The sequence below is a fragment of the Lissotriton helveticus genome, chromosome 3_1 (genome assembly GCF_964261635.1).
Source record: "Lissotriton helveticus chromosome 3_1, aLisHel1.1, whole genome shotgun sequence".
NCBI classification, from domain to species: Eukaryota; Metazoa; Chordata; class Amphibia; order Caudata; family Salamandridae; genus Lissotriton; species Lissotriton helveticus.
This window is the reverse complement of record NC_136061.1, coordinates 688,988,220-689,004,646: the sequence shown is the minus strand read 5'-3', so window position 1 is coordinate 689,004,646 and position 16,427 is coordinate 688,988,220. Positions and strand designations below refer to the sequence as shown.

At 41.3% G+C, this 16,427-nt stretch overlaps 1 protein-coding gene across 2 annotated transcripts in view; it reads left to right on the top strand.

The window, feature by feature from the left end:
• VPS13C (vacuolar protein sorting 13 homolog C) overlaps window positions 1-16,427 on the top strand; it is a 2,773,485-nt gene that overhangs the window by 501,453 nt on the left and 2,255,605 nt on the right. The gene's annotated exons all lie outside the window — the stretch shown is intronic.

Genomic DNA, 16,427 nt, shown 5'->3' with positions numbered 1-16,427 from the left:
TGGAGGAAGCCCATAAACAACTTAACGATAGGGAATGCTATAGACGCATCTCCATGCAGGAGGCTTTGCAGACAAGAAATGCAATCTATCTGAAATTGTCTGCCTGGAGAAGCAAGGGCTTGATTTCGATGGATGAATATAAGTTTCTTAAAAAAGATTACCCAGTGATGCCGGTTATCTATTTTATCCCGAAAGTACACAAAATTTGCTACAACCCCCTGGCAGGCCCATAATATCTGCTTGCAACAGCCTGTTAGAGAACTTGAGCAGGTATATTGACTTTTTTTTACAGGACTTTGTAAGAGGCCTACCATCCTTTATTCTGGACACTAGTGATTTGTTGAGAAAACTACAAGATTTTATATGGAGCCCTAACTATGTGCTGGTATCCATGGATGTGACTTCACTTTATACCAGCATAGTCCACACTGATGGTTTGAAGGCCATACAACATTTTCTTGGGAAAAGAGACATTGGTTTTCGGGAACACTCAAGAATGTTGTTAGATATGATTACGATCTGTCTTGAGAACAATATTTTTCTGTTCGCTAACCAACTCTTCTTACAGACCAGGGGAGTGGCAATGGGGGCCTGCTTCTCTCCCAGTTACGCCTGTCTTCATATGGGGTACTGGGAGGAGCAGGTCCTGATGAAACAACATGTTGCCACTATGAACTCAAATGTAAAACTGTGGTTAAGATATATAGACGATTTGATATTTGTATGGGATGGTACTAAGGAAGAGGCCGTTGAATTCATACAGGAATTGAATGATAACAATTTTAATATTCAATTCACCAGCACCCTCAGTAAATCGTCTATTGTGTTCTTAGATGTGGAGATCTTTGTCCATGAAGGTAACCTTCAGACTAGATTATATCGTAAGCCTACAGCAGGGAATACATTGCTGCATGCAGACAGTCCGCATCCATCTCATCTGATACGTAGTATCCCCTATGGGGAGATGCTTCGTATTCGGAGAATTTGTAGCAATGAACAAGAATGCCGGCTGGCACAATCCCTCTGTAAAGCACGATTCATTGAACGTGGCTACAAATTAGAGACCATAGATAATGCCATCAAGAGAGCCAATAAGATTGACAGAGCTACACTCCTGGGCTCAGGCAGTGTTCAACCTAAGACTCTGACTGACAAGGTAGGAGAGGAGACCAGACTAATTATGGCATATAATAACCAGCATAAAAGTATCCATAAAATAGTTAAGGACAACTGGTTCCTAGTCTCTAGTGACCCTATAATTGGTTCCCACATGTCTAAACATCCTAGCATTACCTATCGTAAAGCCCGGGCAATGCAAGACAGTCTTGTTTCTAGTAGCCCTGAGGTAACATCAGGTTCATGGCTCAGTGGGAGCAAAGGATTCTTAAGGTGCTCAACCTGTAAAGCATGTCAACACGGTATCAGTAAAACGGAGGTCTCTACCCCTCTTTCACCTTTTCCAATTAAAATCAAACAGAAACTAAACTGCAAATCTGAGTTTGTAGTTTATGTTCTGGAATGCCCGTGCGGGTTGATATATGTAGGTAGCACTCGACCACAAGTGCACAAGCGAATACTACAGCATCTACGAGCTATCACCCACGCAGATGTGACATATCCTGTAGCCAGGCATTTTGAAAGTAAACATGGAAAGGATGCATCCTTATTAAAGTACTTCGCGATAGATTGTGTTCCTCCCCAAAGGAGAGGCGGTGATAGGAAGTGCCTTTTACGTAAATTGGAGACTCGCTATATAATACTACTTGATACCAAGGCACCGCAAGGTCTCAACACTGGGGAGGACTGCCACACCTATCTCTGAGAAACTGATAAACCGTATGTTTTCTTGCTTATTGCACCCTTATTTATTCATTGAATCTTGTAATGAAGTTTGAACCTATATATGAACTGTGACCTATGAAGTTTAAATTCATTGTTCAACTTGTCCCTGAAACTCTCCATGACCATTTTAATTTTAATTTTAATAATTGTTTGAATTTAATATCAATTTCACATTCTTGGGAGCACTTTAATGCCATCACAATGTTTTGCACTAACAGCGAATTTGCACAATTTCAGTACCCACAACAGGTCTTGTCATTTACAGCCCACTTGGGCATTACTGTACATTATTTGGAGTTCATGATAACGGAACTATACAATTAGAGCATATTTTGTACAATGTTTTGGAATTTTAATGGTTATATTTTATTTGCATATAACTATTTATTCGGCTTTTTATCTTTTATAACTTTTATATCATTTTAAAAGTTTGTTGAAGCCGTTGCCATGTACACTCTTGTAAATAGATGTTTGTTCCTGAATGGTACTAGTTGATCGATGGTAACTGTATGTATCAACTAAATTCTATGACCAATCCTTTGAAAACATGTGCAATGCTGGCATTTATGCCGTAATGAAACAATTGTAAATAGTATGGAAACAATGATAGTATTTCTTCTGTTTCCATTCCATGTGATGGCACTTTGCACTTTAAAATGGGTGATCAGCCCTTGTGACGTTGTCATGTGATCAAGGCTATCTCTAGCCGAAACGCCTCATGGCGGACTGGTGCTGGGCTAATATTTAATAAAAGAACATTTGCACCATCCTTGGGTCTCGCTGTTCCTGTTTTGCTGATCGGCTGACATTGCTGTGTTGGTTAAAGCTCCGGGAGCGCCACGTACCTCGTATATATATATGTGTGTGTATGTATGTATATATATGTGTATGTATGTATGTATATATATGTGTATGTATATATGTGTGTGTATGTATATGTGTGTGTATGTATGTATATATATGTGTGTGTATGTATGTATGTATATATATATATATGCATGTATATATATGTGTGTATGTAAATATATGTGTGTGTATGTGTATATATATGTGTGTATGTAAATATATGTGTATGTATATATATATATATGTGTGTATGTATTACCTACTGGCGGTCGCCAGTAGGTATATATAGTTAGGATTTTTTCTCTATGGGTTTTTTGAAAATTCTATGTCTAATAACTTTGGCGTTTGTGGACGGAATTGGCTGAAATTTTCAGGAAAATGGCACATTTTGTTTCTGAGCAGCCCTTGAAAATTTGGGGGGGGTTCGTCAAGGGGGGGCCGAGAAAAAAGGGGGGTCCCAAAACGTGTTTTTAACATTGAGTTTTCCATAGGGCGGTTGGCCTCACTTTTAGCCCGAACGGCTGAATGGATTTGCACGAAACTTGGCAAAATTGTAGGGACTGGTAGCCCGATGTGCCTTTTGTAGGTCTCAATATATGTGCTCCAGTGGATTTTGAGAAATTAACGTTTAAAAAAAGATATATATCTGTAACAGCGGACCGGGCAGCGCACTGGTTCGCGGACTTTTCGCGCAACGGAGCTTTGTGAAGCGAAGCTGATTGGTTCTCCGGCGTCTGTCAACATTCCAAACAGTCCGTAGCGGCCGCCATCTTGTCTCTCGGTAGGATCGAGAGACAAGAGGAGGTGAAAACAAAGGGGGAAATAACTATAAGGGGGCATAGTAGATCCTCGCTGACCCCCTAGTTTTGATGTGGAGGTTTTAAAAGGGCCCCGCGGGGCAAAAAAAAAAACAAAATAATAATAATCGAACGGCTGAATGGATTTGCACGAAACTTGGCAAAATATTAGGGACTGGTAGCCCGATGTGCCTTTGCTAGGTCTCAATATATGTGCTCCAGTGGATTTTGAGAAATTAACGTTCAAAAAAAGATATATATCTGTAACAGCGCTCCGCTTCGCGTACTTTTCGCGTTACGGAGCTTTGCGAAGCTGATTGGTTCTCCGGCGTCTGTCAACATTCCAAACAGTCCGTAGCGGCCGCCATCTTGTCCCTCGGTAGGATTGAGAGACAAGAGGAGGCCAAAGCGAAGGGGGAAATGACCATAAGGGGGCATAGTAGATCCTTCCTGACCTCTTAGGTTTGATGTACCATTTTGCCAAGTTTGGTGTAATTCCGTTCAGCCATTCAGGCTGTAGACGTATGTAAATGTCCTATGGAAAATTGCATGGGGAAAACACATTTGAAAGTGTTGAAATTTAGAACCAATTAAAATGTTACTTTGGTTTTGTATTTGTGTGTGATGAAAGTTAATTGGTTATGTATATATGTCAAATGAGAGGAAACCACAGCCATTTTGTGATACTACTGTCTGAGGTACATTTGTGAGGAATTTTTGGTGGTGAATTTCTGGTGTTTGATTTACACAGTACTAACACTTCTGCTACTTTTAAAAAGGTGAGTTGTTAATTTGTAAGGGGAACTATGTTGTACACTTGAAGATAATTTGAAAAATGTTTTCTGTTATTTATTTGCAGTCCTTCTGTTATACTAAATACTTGATAAAGTTAGTTTTATATTATGTATTACTAAAAACGATAAATGAAAGTGATTATTTTTTTCTGCAATTTACAGCAAGCAATTTCAAAATAAAATGGCTCACAATGAAGAGACCGTGGCAATTTCTTTTGAATTGTCCAACACATTGATTGAAATTGAGAGCACCAATAATGAAATATTGTCACAAGGAGGACATGACTTGTATGATTCCATTAGATTGATTGAAATGGACAGCACCAAGAATGAAATATTGTCACAAGGAGATGACTTGAATGATTCCACTACATTGATTGAAATTGAGAGCACCAATAATGAAATATTGTCACAAGGAGGAGATGGCTTGTATGATTCCATTAGATTGATTGAAATGGACAGCACCAATAATGAAATATTGTCACAAGGAGGAGATGACTTGAATGATTCCACTACATTGATTGAAATTGAGAGCACCAATAATGAAATATTGTCACGAGGAGATGACTTGAATGATTCCACTACATTGATTGAAATTGACAGCACCAATAATGAAATATTGTCACAAGGAGGAGATGACTTGAATGATTTTTTTGATCAATCTCTTGATGGCGAATTTATCGAGTGTTTGGAGACCATAGAGTTACAAGAATCATCATTGGAGACTTTTAATGAGGACATTGCTGATGAGGACATGTTACTAGTTCTTTCAAATTTAGAAAATTCTGAAGAATAAATTTATATTTAGAAATCAAAAATTGTTTGAGACATTATTCATTTTTATTTTTAATTTATGAGGTTGTAGCGAAGTGATTGTAGTATAAAATGAGACTTATAGTATAGAGTGCAACATTTTTATGTTACATGGTAAGTTTACTCATATTTACTTCCCTTCTGCCACTATATTATCTCCAATGTGTATTTGACATGTCTTCTTCATCTCCGGCCTCCTTTCTCTCACTGTGTGTCTCCGATGCATCTTATCGCTGATATTTTGTGTAATTACAGAAGAGAGTAAAATAAAATAGTTCGGAACGTGAAAAGGGGGCAAAGTAGAGTACTCCTCACCCCCTAGGCCTTTTTAGGCGGTCCCAAAAGGATCAGTTTCTGCTTTCCTGAGAGATTATGGTATGAGTTCCATATACCACAATAACTTGCATTACAACATGCAAGATATCTATCTCCTATTACCAACTTTTGGAGATATTCGCGCTAAGCGCGAATATCTCCAAAAAGTAACACCTGCCCTGAGCAGTTCTTAGCCATGTTATCCAATGGGAGGTGGATAACATGGCTAAGAGCATTAGCTCGGTAATGCATGAATATCGCTGAGTTTTTAGCGATATTCATGCATTGCGGCCGTTTATTATCGCATTTGCGATAAACCTTGATAATAGTAAGGTTTATCTTCGATAATTTCTGACGATGCTTAGTGGTAAAAAATTGGTTGGTAAGCATCGTTAGCGATAAATATCGCTTAACTTTGGTAATATGCCCCAACGTCTGTTAACGTTCGATTCGAAGGAAATGAGGAAGTGTTGAAAAACATTGTCTGCGCCATCTTGCCTTTTTTGAAATGCCACACTTTTGTCGTGCACGGCAGCCATTTTAGGTGTCTTGACCAGACCCACTCTCTGCACGCTGTCGATTCGTAGCATGGCTCCTCACCCACGCAAGCATCTTCCCTAGGCACTGGTCACCACCGCTCTCTGTCTTATGCATGGGCAATAAACCTCCCCCCATCTGCGCTGCTCTTCCCTGAGAATCACACTCTGTGCCCGCCCGACACCTCCCTTTCGCCCTATTCACTACCGCACCCTCTGACACTCCTCTTTCTCTGTGTCCGATTGTCCAGGCTATCAGCTAGCCCTGCAGATGTAGTTTATGGCCCCAGCTGTAAAGAATCACCCCTCTTCAAAGGAGTTATAGTAGATCAAGGCCCACACTCGATGAGATCCGTCACACCACACGTGTTCCTACTATCTGAAAACCATCCTGTATTGTGATTGGGGAGGGGACCGAGCCTGAAGCGGAAGATTCCAGGAATGACTCTTTGTACATCAAAGTTTTTACAATTATGTGTCACATTAAAAATATATAGCACTCCAACAAAGTAGTAGGAATATAAAACTTTAATAACATATAAGTATATACAACAAAACAAAAACAGTAAAAACATTTAAACAACGAAGAGACCGTGGCAATTTCTTTTTAATTATCCAATAGATTTATTGAAATTGACAGCACCAATAATGAAATATTCTTGTCAGTAGCGGTCTGTTGTGCGAATAGTTCCAAGGCAGCAGAACGCGCTGAAATCTAGATGGCACGAAAGTGATGTCTAGTAAGTTGCCGCCCAGCAAAAAACGGCGTGGGGCGCCGCGGGGGTGAGTGAGTCCAGTAGGCACCACAGCTATTCTTACCGGCATTGCAGAATTACTGCTGGGGACAATGCCTGTGCTGTAGCAGGGTCACAGCAGAAACAAAAAGGATTCTGTTGAAGATGTTGTTGGTTTTCAATTTGAAAACAGTTCTGGTGTCAACTGCTATGCTAATGTAGTGGTTAATGTTTTGTTTTCTCTAGAAAATGTAAAAGAGGGGGAGGCAGTCCAAAGTTCCGTTAAAAGGGCAAAGGAAAGGATCGGTGGTTTGAACTATCAGTCAAAAAGGGGAGGGGGTGCAATAATTTTTCCTACCGGGTCACACTGTGCTTTCACCGGAAGTGAGGTCTGCAGGATTCTAGTAATTCAAAGTGAGGCTGGCGCCAGCATGGGAGCGCCGACGTCCCGCGGATACAGTTTCGTCACTCCACGGGCGATCATGGCAGTCATTCCCCATCGGGGGTCGGAGACTCCCGCGGCTCCTCTAGAATCTTCAAGGTCGTGGAGGACTACGGTGGTGGAGTCAACCAGTGACCGGGCCATTTCTTTATGCTGGGCCCGCTCCTGCCAGGTCGACCGCCATTTTGAGAGTTCGGCAGCTACCGGCGATCGCGGGGTCACATGAGCGGACGGGCTCCACCCTGCCGGGCGAGACGTTGCAGCATGGCCACAGTGGAAGAACCGTTTTCCGGGCGCCTGGAGCGCTGAGGGTGCAGCTGGGAAGTCTCCACCTGGGGAGGCGGGAGAGGCCTGTTCGCACCGTCTCTCCCTCCCAGTGCACCCCCACGGCGTCTCGCTTGAGATTTGTTATGGCCGGACCAGGCGATGAGGACGAGGGGGGGGTCGGAGGCATGTGCAAGACATCCCCCCCCAGTGTTGTCGCAGCCATTATAAAAGAAAGAAGTGTCCCGTCCGTCTTCGGGCCGGGCTTCCGGTGGATGTCGGCCGGACGCCCCTGGCTCTGGCCCCATGAACGGGTTTCTTGGTTTATCGGCTGCAGCCGGATCCCGTCGGCCTCGGCCCCCCGACCGTTGGTGGTCGGACCGGAAGAGCATGTGGCGGGACTACCTGCAACTCTCAAGGGCCACCGCGGCCGGACTGGGAGAGAGAGGGGAGGGTCGAGGAGACATTCCCCCCCCCTGCAACTGTTCAGCGTTGTAAAGGCAATCCCCTGGCCGGGTTCCGCTGGCCTCGGCCTCTCCTTCGGCTACACCCTACGTTAGGATCTCCTGGCCGAGGCGTGGCAGCAGGACCTGCCTTATATGGGCTGCTCCCGGCTGGGCGTAGCCGGAACCCTGCCCCACCTTGGAAGTTTCCAGAGTGGGGGTGGATGTTCTACTGACTTGCATTTTCCCTAGTCTATCGATTTTTTTGGCGTGGCAGGCGGTGGGACAGCGAGGGGTGATTTGGTTTCTCTTACTGTTTTTCTGGTCTCTCACCACTGGCATATTTTAACGTTTTCTTGTTTCTAGGACATTAATAGGTTTTATCATTACGTTATGTTATCGTTTCTTTGTTCGTTGTTTAATAAAAGTTCATGTTCATCAGTGGCCTACTGATTTTCGTTTTCCTATTTTTTTCTTTCCAGGTTGTTTCATGGTAAAGTTTCTGTTAACAGGATACAGTGATCACTTCGTTATTATTGCATATGTCCTTTTCACTACGGGTGCTCTCTGGTCGGGCCAGATGACGTATCTCTAGTAAATGGTCCGGGTGAAAAAGGTGCATCAATCAGTGGGGAGTAGATGGGCATGACAGATTACAACGGGGGAGAACGGTCCGCATTACGTACCCTTTCACTACTTGCAAAGATTTTCCTACGTTTATTTGCAAACAGGGAATACCTCCAAAAAGAACTAATTCCAAACAGTCAATGTTCGGACAATCAATCAATCAATGAGGAATGAAATAGGTACGACGTGTTAAAGGCTTGCGTTACCTACCCTTCACTATCTGCAAAGGGAGATAGAATATTCCTATTCTTCCTCGTTTGCAGGTAGAGAAGATCCTTAAGAGAATTAACTTCGAACAATTCAATGCTCGATTGAAACAATCAACAAGGGGTACTGTGAACACAAATGAACGCCGCTTATATACATACGCATTGCTATTTTCAACAGGTTGTTCCTAATGTTTCTATTTTAGCGAGGTCAAAAGAGATCCCATTAGTGGCCTACTGATTTTGCTCGATTCCTTTTGTTTTTTTACACGATTTTTCGCTATCTGCAAAGACTAAACAGAGTATTGCGACTCTGTGCTTGTTTGTAAATAGAGAATGAACCAAAGAGAACAATCAATCAAATGGAGAGAGAAGCAGGCACGACGGATTACAAAGGGGGCAAAGGGCTGCGTTAACTACCCTTCACTATCTGCAAAGAGAGAGTACTCCTAATAGAAATGAGGGGTGGGGGGCAGCAATCAAAGCAGATCAGTGTGCATAAACACGAAAATGTTTTTACTTACCACGTACTTGACATTCGACAGCTTATGATATTTGCTATTAAAAAACCATTGAAATTCACTGAAAAAACCATAGGTTATAGACCATATATAGTTAGGAATTAGCATTTACAAAACCTTGAAAATTCACTGAAAAAACCATAGGTTATAGACCATATATAGTTAGGAATTAGCATTTACAAAACCTTGAAAATTCACTGAAAAAACCATAGGTTATAGACCATATATAGTTAGGAATTAGCATTTAAAAAACCTTATTTTACTCACACAAAACCATTGAAATTCCATATATAGTTAGTTGCACTAACTATATATCGCGCACCCGCAATCCACTGCTGATGATGTCACATATTACATCATTCATGACATGGTCAGTGACATCACTGATGACATCACTGATGACATCTCAAATGACATCACTGATGACATCACTGATGACATCTCATTTGACATCAATGACCACATCACTGATGATATCATTCATGTGACAATACAATGCATCTCCTCACACTTTAATATAACCTCTGTTACACCCAGTGTTAAATACAGAGTATAATTTTTGAAACCATTGACACACCAATACTAGTTACTACATACGCACTCAGTGATTCCTATGTTTACACACACATTCACTCATTTACCCATACAATCATTCATACATACAATCACTCATCTTTACAACACTATCATATGCACTCATACACCTATACAGACTCTCACACTCTGTCACTCATCCATGGAGTTACTCACACACCTAGTCAGTCCTGTAAAGAATATATCACACTTCCATTTTCTAATCTATACAGTTAAACATAGAGCACCTTACATTTTGAAACATATACTAACACATAATTACTCTCTTATACAATCATTGATACAAGTACACATTGATCTGCACAGAGTCACACACCTCCCAGCCAGCCACACACACACTCAGTCTCCCATACAAATACTTGGGCAATCAATCAATAACCCATATAGTTACTCATATAGCTACTGATCAACACATGCAGCAGTTTACAGAACAACAGACATAATGATGCACAAATTAAGACAGTTTAGTCACTAACCCATGCACTCAGTGAGACACATTTAATCACTCACTCATACAGTCAGTCACGCACCTACTAAATCCTTCATCCAGACACTTCTACATCTACTCATTCTTCAATATGTAAAACATATTTAAACTTTACAGAAACACACAGTCACTGGATGATGTCATCAGTGATGTCATTTGAGATGTCATCAGTGATGTCACTGACCATGTCATGAATGATGTAATATGTGACATCATCAGCAGTGGATTGCGGGTGCGCGATATATAGTTAGTGCAACTAACTATATATGGAATTTCAATGGTTTTGTGTGAGTAAAATAAGGTTTTTTAAATGCTAATTCCTAACTATATATGGTCTATAACCTATGGTTTTTTCAGTGAATATATATATGTATATATGTATATATGTATGTATATATGTATATATATATATATATGTGTATATATATATATATATATATATATGTATATGTATATATATATATATGTAGTTATAGTTAGGATTGATTTCCATAGGGAAATCGCAACATTCTATTGGGAATAACTTTGGCGCAGGTTGAGGAATCTGCCTGAATTTTTCAGCAACTTTGCCTCGCGGCGCTCCGGTCCTTCCCTGAAAGTTTGGGGGGGATTCGTCAAGCGGGGGCCGAGATAAAAGGGGGGTCCCAAAACGTGTTTTCCCCATGTTAATTTCCATAGGGCGGTCGGTTTCACTTTTAGCTCGAATGGCTGAATGTATTTCCACCAAACTTGGTAAAATTGTAGGGACTGGTAGCCCGATGTGCCTTTGCTATGTCTCAAGATATGTGCTCCAGAGGATTTTGAGTAATTTAGGTTCAAAATGTTTTATATATCTATAGCCGCGCCCCGGTACGCGCACCGGGGAGCGGTCCGGGCGCGCCACGGGACTTGCGCACGGAAAGCTGATTGGCTCTCGGGTGTCTGTAAACATTCGAAACAGTCCGCAGCGGCCGCCATCTTGTGTCTCGGTAGGATCGAGACACAAGAGGTGGCTAAAAACAAAAGGGGGAAATGACCAAAAGGAGGCAGGGTAGACCCCCCCTGACCCCCTAGGTTTGATGTGGGGGCCATAAAAGGGTCCCGAGGGACATTTTTTTTTATTTTTTTTTTATTTTCGCGGGGGGAGCGCCAGGTACGCGCACCGGGGAGCGTACCATGGGGAATAAAGAATGACAGTTTTTTCAAAAATTTTGCATTTTTATATAAATTGGAGGTAGTTCTGAAAAGAACTGTTTTTTTATTCTTTTTGTTGGTTTATATTTTTTTTATTGTTTTTTGATTTTTTTTTACTTTTTTTGGCTTTTCTTAACAATTTTATATTTTTTTGTAGTTTTTCTGGGGGTCAAACAAAACACAGGGAATTGCAAACAGCTCAACTGGAGCAAAAAAAAAAATAAGGCCGCTTGCTGCAGTGATGGTTGTCTGCAGCTCGATTGAGTAAAGTGATGCTTTGCTCACCATATGAAATTGTTTTGTTGCAATATTTGCAAACAAATTTAAAATCTCCAAATTTAGTTTGGACATTAGGGACCATCTCCCTAGCCTCTGCATCCAATAGAGTGGGTTGATTGGAGGCCCTTGAAGAAGAAGGATGGGAAGGGTTCTTGGTCAGTTCCCTGACCTCTGCTGCCGAATAATTGTTCGGGTGCTTCCTCTGCATATGTCCTATCGTGTGGTTCCCAAAAGAATACTTCTTCTTTGGGTTCCCTCTTGACAGTTCTTGGCCACAGATGAGGCAAGTCACCTTAGCTGCATTCACCTTTTTTGCACCCCTTGGCATCTTGTAGAAGTTCCAAATAAAATGTTCTTTGGGTCTGTATGGGGGATTGTCCTCAGGCAGAAAGTCCCTCTCCACCTCCTCCTCTTCGTCCTCCTCTTCTTGTTGACCACCAATGTAGTCTTGTGGTGGTCCTTGTGGTGGTGGTGGTGGTGGAGGTGGTGGTGGTGCAGATGCACCTGCAGCTGCTACTAGTGAAGCCATTTCTCAGAGAATGAATGCAGGTCTTCTTCACTCAAAAGTGAAAATGAGGAAAAAAGGTGGAGTCTTTCAACATTTAGAAACCAAAAGTTTTCTGAACCAATCAAAAGTGTTATTTTCAGGTCACATGACCCGACGTGCTTACGATACGCGCCCCGGAGCGCGCCCGTAGTCGCGCTCCGGGGCGCGCCCGGGGGTGCGTAGCGTAAGCGCGTTAGGACGTTGGGCGATCGTATGCGCTTGAGTGCTTCCGGGTGCGCTTACGCAGTGCGTCATATGACTCATCACGCGGTTACACGAAACGTCACGATGTTGTTTTCGTTCGCGGGAATAGCGCTCCCGGGACGCTCCCCGGTACGTGCCCCGGGGCCCGCCGTAATATTGCGCTTACCCATGCGTTCACCGGTACGCGCCCCGGGAGCGCCCCGGGGTTAAATTTTTTTTTTTAAAATAACATATTTATACAATATAAAATTCGTTTTAAAATTTTTCACTTTTTATACCTATAAAGATTTGCTATTAAAAAACCATTGAAATTCACTGAAAAAACCATAGGTTTCACACCAGTTATAGTTAGGAATTAGCATTAAAATAACCTATTAAATTCACTGAAAAAACCATAGGTTTCACCCCAGTTATAGTTAGCTGAAAGTTTTACTCGCATAAAACCATTGAAATTCCCACGTTATAGTTAGTTGGACTCACTATAACTTGCGCGTGCAATGCACTGCTGATGACGTCACATATTACATTACTCATGACATGGTCAGTGACATCACTCATGACATCACTGATGACACCATCCTTATGACAGAGTGACAGAGCTCCTTTCACTGTAATGTAATCCTTGAAACAAATATTCAAAAATGGAAATTAAAATTTGCAAAAAAAAGGAGATACCCATACCAGTTACAACAATCAATTCAATAATTCCACCATCTATATACACATGCACTCATTCACCAACAGTTCTATATAGTCACTCATACATATACTCACTCATCATATGTAGTGATACACCTATACATCCTGTTACACACCGACAGTCATCTAAAAGTTACTCACACATGCAAATAAACTATTCAACATCCATTTATTTGCATATACAGCTATACACACACTACCACCTTACTTCTAAGGAAACTTACACATACTTACTCTCTTAAACAATCACTTAAAGAAACACATACTTATTTAAACAGGAACTCTTAGAATCCCTCACTCTCACATATACTCACTTATATACATCAATATTCACATATATTAGATTAAAACATATGTAGTTACTGATAAAGACACTAGTGAGACAGTCATTCACTCAGTAACACACACATATACACACTCATCCACCCATACAGTCCTGCACATATGCTGTCTTCAAAACACATACAAACAGAGAGTCAGTCATTCATGCATCTATGTACTAAGTAATACTCCCACTAAACCATACAAACACTCCTACTGATACTAAGAAAAACATCTAATAACCTATATACATACACATATAGCTACTCGCCAACCCATGCAGCCACTTATACACAAAGTGAAACACTAATACATATATTTAAATATTTAAAAATTACTCACTAATATTTATTTTTCAGAAAGACACACATTCACTGGATGGTGTCATCAGTGATGTCATGAGTGATGTCACTGACCATGTCATGAGTGATGTAATATGTGACGTCATCAGCAGTGCATTGCACGCGCAAGTTATAGTGAGTCAAACTAACTATAACGTGGGAATTTCAATGGTTTTATGTGAGTAAAACTTTCAGCTAACTATAACTGGTGTGAAACCTATGGTTTTTTCAGTGAATATATATATATATATATATATATATATATATATATATATATGTGTATATATATGTATATATATATATGTATATATATATGTACATATGTGTGTATATATATATATATATATATATATATATATGTGTGTGTACCTGAACCTAGAATTGTACTTTCCATCATTGCATTCAAGATATGTGGCATAATCCTGAATTAACACTTAAAAAATGAATAGTGACCGGTCCTTTAAAAACTGGAAGAATGTCCCTTTTTCATGTCTAACAGTTACGTATTTAAAAACTAAACAAACCCACTGCAGTAGCAGCAAGTGGCATATGATTAAGAGTCGCTGAACTTGAAACGTGTAATGCCTGTTTGGCTTTTATTGAAATAAAGAATCAGTTGGAAGCAGTTGGTGTGGCCTGTTAACCCCTTGCATGCTCATGACGGAACGGTTCCGTCATCAGCGTCGGTGCTCCGGTGCTGATGACGGAACATTTCCGTCATGAGTCAATTTGATTTATGACCCTTCAGCACTGCAGCGAAATTCGCGCAGCACTGAAGGGGTTAAACGCTGCTGTAAGAGAGTGCGTTTCTTTTGGATTGTTAAGAGGTGTCTGACACACCTGAAACGGGCCCATGATCCGTTAGGCAGAGGCATTCCTTTGTGTCAGGACATGGTAGGAAGCTCGGAGCTCATCTAAAAGGATGCTCGCCGGCTGCAATATTGGACATAAACTAAGCTGTGATGGAAGGGCCCCATTGTGAGGCCTGCCCGAACTTGGCGAATGAACTTTACTTACAGCCTGGATTTGCAGGAGGGTTTCTTCCCATGCACTCCGTGTCTAACAGTTACGTATTTAAAAACTAAACCAACCCACCGCAGTAGCAGCAAGTGGCATATGATTAAGAGTCACTGGACTCGAAACGCGTAATGCCTGTTTGGCTTTAATTGAAATAAAGAATCTGTTGGAAGCAGTTGGTGTGGCCTGTTCAATGCTGCTGTAAGAGCGGGCGTTTCTTTTGGATATATGTGTATGTATGTATGTGTGTGTATATATATATATATATATATATATATATATATATATATCCACAACACTTCAAGCCACCAGTCACCTTTCCAAGGACGAGAAGGCAGACCCAGATTCACTGCAAAAACGGGTTTATTCAAAGAATTCCTGCACCTTCGCCATAACGCGTTTCAGTCTCCTCTGAGGCCTTGATCACGTGTATATATGTTTATGTATTTTTTTACTTCGTAAGTATGGATTGGGGCAGGTCGCCTATGCACCTCACCCCTAAATGGCCCATCCTCTTTCTACACCCCTGGGGCAGGCAGCACACTAGACAACAAGGATTTTGTAAAATAAAAAATGGCAGAGGGCAGACCGCATCAGGCACACCCCACCCCTTAAAGGTCCAAAAATCTTTGAACCTCAACACCGACCCGGCTCACTGGGGGATCAAGATTGGAGGTATCACCCCCAATCTGCCCCGTAATGCCAAAGTATTATATATACTTGATATATCTATCAAATCTTTACCCCCATGGAATAGGACATTTGGATTATTTTGGGTGTAAATTTGGAATGTGTGACAAACGACAGGGGGTATATCTTAATTTCCTCTCACTTGCCATAGTGTTGGAGCTCTGCGTCTGCCAGCCACCAGAGAACCCTACGAAAATAGGCATTTCTAAAACCTAGAAACCCAGGCAAATCCCAGGTAGTGTAGCTTACGTGGATCCCACTAAGTCTTCTTTCCCAGAATTTCCTGGAAACATCAAAGTCTGGCTATAAATCGGTATTTTCTTCATATTTCTGTGAGGGAAAGTTCTGCAGTCTTACGAGATCCACAAAATTCCTCCCACCCAGCATTCTTATACTTATGATGATGAAAACTGTTCCCCATTTATGTGGATGGGCCTATTACCTGAGACAAGAACACACTATAACTCATTCACCGTGTGAAAACCACAGTTGTATGATCACAGTATTCATCTGTTCCTGTTGTGGGCCATAAGCCGTCATGTGAGGAATCATTTGGAGGGGGTGCAAGAATACCATGGCAACTGCATCAGTGAAGACTCAAACCAATTTGTCGACCAGTGACAAACCTGCCCTGCATAACTTAGAGGCTCTGGTAGTACCTCTAGGGGTGCTTCAAAGTCAATAATTCAAAAATACACAGAGCTTTTACATGCAACACAGTCATCATCATCCTTACAGCCCCACCTCTTTGCATTTTCAGCCTCAATCACCAACATACATGACTAAATGAATGTACCACTGTGCCATATCAAGCAGTGTTTATTAGTCGGTTCTTCTCAACAAACTCTGCTGATGTCATGATCCTGAAAATAATAGCAAAAAACAATAAAAGGAG